This window comes from Leuciscus leuciscus (genome assembly GCF_965113295.1).
Source record: "Leuciscus leuciscus genome assembly, chromosome: 15".
Taxonomy (NCBI): Eukaryota; Metazoa; Chordata; class Actinopteri; order Cypriniformes; family Leuciscidae; genus Leuciscus; species Leuciscus leuciscus.
In genome coordinates, this window is record NC_138739.1 from 317,919 (window position 1) to 324,055 (window position 6,137).

At 34.5% G+C, this 6,137-nt stretch overlaps 1 long non-coding RNA gene across 1 annotated transcript; it reads left to right on the forward strand.

Annotated features, from left to right (window-relative positions):
* The first annotated feature begins 403 nt into the window (after positions 1 to 403).
* LOC309475130 lies at positions 404 to 1,430 on the forward strand. The gene is made up of 5 exons (XR_014197522.1): positions 404 to 441; positions 537 to 666; positions 762 to 890; positions 986 to 1,113; positions 1,210 to 1,430. It is a non-coding gene; the product is annotated as an uncharacterized lncRNA (long non-coding RNA).
* Positions 1,431 to 6,137: the final 4,707 nt, after the last annotated feature.

Genomic DNA, 6,137 nt, shown 5'->3' on the forward strand with positions numbered 1-6,137 from the left:
CGGACATACCTCAACACCTGCAAGCAAATGGCCCGCCCAGTGAGGACATTCCAAGCCTTTAAAAAGAAAAGACAGAGACAACTATAGGCAAGTAATTTTTTTTTTCCACTTTATCCCCTATCGTTTAACTGATGTAAAAATCAATGTATTTTATGCTAATCCACAACTTACCTTATTATGCAGAATCATGGACCACCTGGTAACCTACTAACCTGGATGACCACATCTACAGAGGAAATTGAAATGTGGTATTTTTTGTTCCTGTTCGACGATTCTTTTTTTTGTTCCTGTTCGACGACTTTTTTTTGTTCCTGTTCGACGATTCTTTTTTTTTGTTCCTGTTCGACGATTCTTTTTTTTGTTCCTGTTCGACGATTCTTTTTTTTGTTCCTATTCGACGACTTTTTTTTTGTTCCTGTTCGAAGAAAAAGACAACACTAGGTAAGTTATTTTTTGTTCCACTTTATCTCCTATCGTTTAACTGATGTAAAAATCACTGTATTTTATGCTAATACACAACTTACCTTATTATGCAGAATCGTGGACCACCTGGTAACCAACTCACCTGGATGACCACATCTCCAGAGGAAATCGCTGTGTTTTTATTTTTTGTTCCTGTTTGACAACTTTATATTTGTTCGTGTTCAAAGACAGAGACAACACTAGGTAAGTTAATTTTTGTTCCACTTTATCTCCTATCGTTTAACTAATGTAAAAATCACTGTATTGTATGCTAATACACAACGTACCTTATTATGCAGAATCGTGGACCACCTGGTAACCAACTTACCTGGATGACCACATCTCCAGAGGAAATCGCGATGTTCTTTTTTTAGTTCCTGTTTGACAACTTTTTATTTGTTCCTGTTCAAAGACAGAGACAACACTAGGTAAGTTAATTTTTGTTCCACTTTATCTCCTATCGTTTAACTGATGTAAAAATCACTGTATTGTATGCTAATACACAACTTACCTTATTATGCAGAATCATGGACCACCTGGTAACCAACTCACCTGGATGACCACATCTCCAGAGGAAATCGTGATGTTCTTTTTTTGTTCCTGTTTGACAACTTTTTATTTGTTCCTGTTCAAAGACAGAGACAACACTAGGTAATTTATTTTTTTGTTCCACTTTATCTCCTATCGTTTAACTGATGTAAAAATCACTGTATTTTATGCTAATACACAACTTACCTTATTATGCAGAATCATGGACCACCTGGTAACCAACTTACCTGGATGACCACATCTCCAGAGGAAATCGCGATGTTGTTGTTTTTTTGTTCCTGTTTGACAAATTTTTGGTTCCTGTTCGGCGATTTTTTTGTTCCTGTTTGACGAATTTTTTGGTTCCTGTTCGAAGATTTTTTTTTTTTATCTTTTTCTAAACAAGCACCAACACTTAACATTTTTTTTTTACAATTTCAATTTTGATAAATAAATAATATTACTTAACCCTATCTCTTGTGTTATGTCAAATTATTTTCAATTCGCACCCACCAAAAAAAATAAAGGAAACCCATTCGAATGGTACAGAGTTTATGTCGCTGACAGCTTCCTGGGCGGAGCTGTGGGACAAAATATATTCATGTTTTTAAAATGTATCTCAGCCTATGTTAACTTACATTTTAATTTTAAATCATTCTTTCCAAAACAAACATAATTACACAAACCATGAGAAAATAATATATATTATGAATGAATAACATAAATTATGTCAAATCTAAAATTTTAATATTTTTAAATAAAGATGCACATTGCAAAAAATAAATAAATAAATAAATAAATAAATAAATAAATAAATGAATGAATAAAAATGTTACAAGGCCATGCATGTTGTCTTGTATTTATAAAAAAATAAATAAAAAAAATCCATATTAATAAATGATTTAATGGTTCAGAAATATTTGTACCATTTCGAAAAATACTTTATTTCAATGGTAATTACATTGTGTTTAAAAGTGAAACACACAAAACAGCAAGGTTTATGCATTTTATTCATTTTTAATCTTTATAATAAATCGCTGATATGTTTTTACATTCACTTTAACTTTTGTTTCCAATTACTATTTAAAATTACTATAAATCCTTTTTTATAAATATGTATTTATTTATTTCTATTTTTGTTTACGTTTAGTTTCATTTTAACCCCTTTACAAAAACATAATTAAAATCAACAATAATGAAATAAACGAGTTAAAATCAATACGTGAACAATCTTAAATTGTAATATTATAATATAGAAGTGACAATTTCAGACAAATTGTATAATGTACATTTGTAGATTTAGAAACATTTATAAATAAGTGTTATATTTATAAGTATTTATAAAATTTTTAATAAATAAATGTTAATTGGCCTCAAGGGGGAGACACAGAATAATAATGGAAAATACACCCAAAAAAAAACAACAAGTCCCATCTAAAAAAAATCACAAGTCCCACCCAAAAAAACAAAAGTCCCATTTCAAAAAAGTAAATGCCGGTTAGAGCCAATGAGTACAATGGGAAATGTAGTGAAGAGTTGGTGACTAACTGGTGAATGTGACAAAGTGCACCATAAGTGAGTTAAAACCCTCCCCATTTATCCGGGCTTGGGACCGGCACTGACATTGCACTGCTTTGTGTAAAGTCAGAGGCTGGGTTAAAAAAAATTTTTTTTTGAGGGGGTTTTGTTATTTTTTAGTTTTTTTTTGTTGGATTTTTTTGTTTGCTTAATAAAAATTAAAGTGGGTTTTTAATGAATAAAACATAAAACAATTAACCCTAACTACCGATAACTGAAAACATAACAAAAAAAAAAAACACTATAATAAATTTTGAAAACTATATACAGGAAAACTAAAATGTGTGTAAACAAATTAAATGTTACACCGGTTTGAATGGGGCCTACTCATCCAACCATTCAAGGTCTAACCCTTCCCCACGAAAGGATTTTCTATTGACCCCGTAATCAAATTTCAATTCGCAATCAACAGGGATTGCCACTAGTGCTTTGAATAAAACCACCTCCTTTTGTTGGCCATCGAACGTCAAAGTGCAGCAAAAGGGCTTTACATTGGCTGATTTGGAGGAGTGATTGATACGCCTACCAAACGTATCTGCTTGTGGATGACAAACACAGGGGAACGTTTGTGCATCCACACACAGGCTATTTTGGCCTGATTTAAAAAAAAAACAGGTAGCCTGCCTCATCCTGAAGGTTTGCCATCATTGCTCTCCCTTCAGCAGCTGGGATGACTTGCCCATGATAATCGCATATAATGTCATCCGGCTGAAATATTCTGGTTGCAACCACTCCTGTAATGAGGAAAACATTAAATTTGGAGTTATTAATATACATTGCATGTAGTAAAATGTGTCAATAATTATTTATAATTATTGTTGTACTCAATAGCTGCAACAAAATGTACAATTGACAGTTTTTTTTTTATTCACTTTGGTACTATTTTCACAAGTTAGGTGTACATTTTCAAAACTCTTAGTGCTAATATCACAACAGATCATCAAAAGTGCACTTTTTTCAAACATTTCATTATATTTTCGATTGTGTAAGTACAATACACAAAATCTCAAACTATCATTTTCACAACACAAAATAAGTGTTTCATCTACACAAATGTTTCATTCACAGTAACTGCCTTTCATAATGCTGAGAAAAAATTGCCATTTGTGCAAATGCTGTAAAGCAGAATAGAGTATAAGGGAGAAGAAACAGTCAATGACTGTAAAACATCAGATTGATCAGAGATGCATCAGTAAAAGGGAGACAGATGGCATCAAAAACAGCATTTTACATTATGTATGCAATACTGTAAACATTTACATTACATTTCCTTTTATGCATTTGGCAGACACTTTTATCCGAAGCGACTTGCATTTCATTTCAAGGTAGACATTTACATTCTTATCAGTTATAAACAGTTTACCATGGTAGAGACTGCCGAATTACTATAACTCAACCATCATCTGTAAAGGTCCACTACAGTATAGATTCAGTCAAATGGTATAGAGTGATATCATTGACTGTATTGTTAGCACAAAACCTCATGGCTGTACTTCATCACACCTTTTGATAACACACTGGATAGATACTATTACAAACATTATGTATTCAATCACTTCTAAAGTGGCAGCTGTAGCATGTATTACTGTAATTATTTCAGCAACAACAGTGATTTGAAACATGTATCTTGCATTGTTTGCTGTTGAATGAGCTGATTGTGAAAAGTACTAAACTGAAAGGAGGTCATAATGTTGTGTTTCTGTGATTAAACCAAATGTTCTCATTACATATTACAATAATCTTGTTTTTGAAACAATGATTATGTGGACTGAAAAGTGTATAACTGTAATGAAAGCATGAGATCAGGTTTTGAAAGAATGAGTAGCTGTGTTACAAGTGTTGATCAGTTTGGATTTTTGTACTAAGAGTTTGTAAAATGTACACCTTACTTGTGAAAGAAAGTAGTACCAAAGCGAATAAAAAAACTAAACTGTAGTATTTTTTATTATCTGACATTAAAATTAGATGAAATGTTTTCTTACCAAGACCTTTTGGAGGACCAAAATCTTTAAGAGCTAGGCCTGTCCAGGCCTGCTCTGCCACACAATGCCCCACATAAGGGTCGGTCTCAACCATTTTTTTTGTGGGTGGCTTCCACAACCGCACCACCTCCTCAGCTTTAGGACAATTAGTGGTCCAGCCCTCCTGACCAATCATCCTTTGTACTTTGCCCGCCGAAGGCCTCCGTAGGTTGAAGTGACCTGAAAGACAGAATGACAATACTATACTAATGCAAGTCATTTGTCACAGTGAATCAATGTCAAATTAATGAGTGCCAATGCTATATTGATAGATTTGAAGACTTACTGAGAAGATAGTCTCTTCTGAGACTATACTGGTCCATGCGCCACTTATCATAAAAGGCCCGAGACTCAAAAAATCCTGATGAACATCGCTGCCTCTTGGATGGAGGCTGGCCCTGCAAAGTCACAGGAAATGTTTCCAAAAATTGGCCAAATGAACGCCGTGCACTTGACTCTGGAACTGCTGCTGCTGCTGCTGTCCCCTCTTCCAAACGAGTCCTGTATAAGTGAGGAATACAACATTGATAGTAATATAATGTACAAATACTTATATTTGTTATGTGCTTGATACATAAAGAGCCATACCCAGCCATAGTGGAGAGCAGTTCTGCTGCCTCCACCAATTCGTCATTGTCGACAGCACCAGTGGTACGGGTCAAATATAATTCAAGAATTTTTTTTTGTTTTTCTTGAAATTTTTTTCCCACCATCCACACCGCTCGACGCACGTCCTGGCTTGTTGACACTACCTGTTTATAGCTGTTGAAATAAAATTTAAAAAAACATGTTAATCATTAAATGACTGTGACTGACAAGATGTAATTGAGATTATACATTCAGACATGTGTACATGAATCTGTGTATGTATGTACATTGAATGGAGGTGATTCATATCTTGGGAGACACTATGAACCTTTTCTCCAGACACAGAGATAAAAAAACGATTGCAGCCTTTGTCTGCCACAACATAGTGTGGCCTGATTGAAATGTAGTACTGCTGCAATATCTATGAAAAAAAAAAACAGTCAAGTTATTACATTTAAAACATTGGTGGTAAGCAAACTACTCTTTGTTTCACAATTAAACTTACAGCTTCCTCGGACTTGCTAAGGGCAACCCTCATGCCGACAGAGTTGGCGCGTACAGTGCGTACTATCACCTTACTGCCATGATCGTGTCGTCCAACCCACTCCGCATCCTTGAAAACATTGAAAAGGTGTCATTAAAAATGTGTGTGTGTGTGTATAAGTGAGTGAGTGGCTATAAGTGGCTTTCCTGTAGCTCAAACAGTAGAGCGTTGGCGCTAGCAACGCCAAGGTCATGGGTTCGATTCCCAGGGAAAGCAAGAACTGACAAAATGTAAAATGTGTACCTTGATTACAATGTAAGTCTCTTTGGATAATAGCGTCTGCCAAATGTGTGTGTGAGTGTGTGAGTGACCCTAACCCAAGTAATGTAGAGTAACCCTAACCCAAGCTTTACAATAATAGAAGGGGCAAACAATGGCTTAAAAGGCAAACAGACAATGCAAGAAACAAGTGAAAT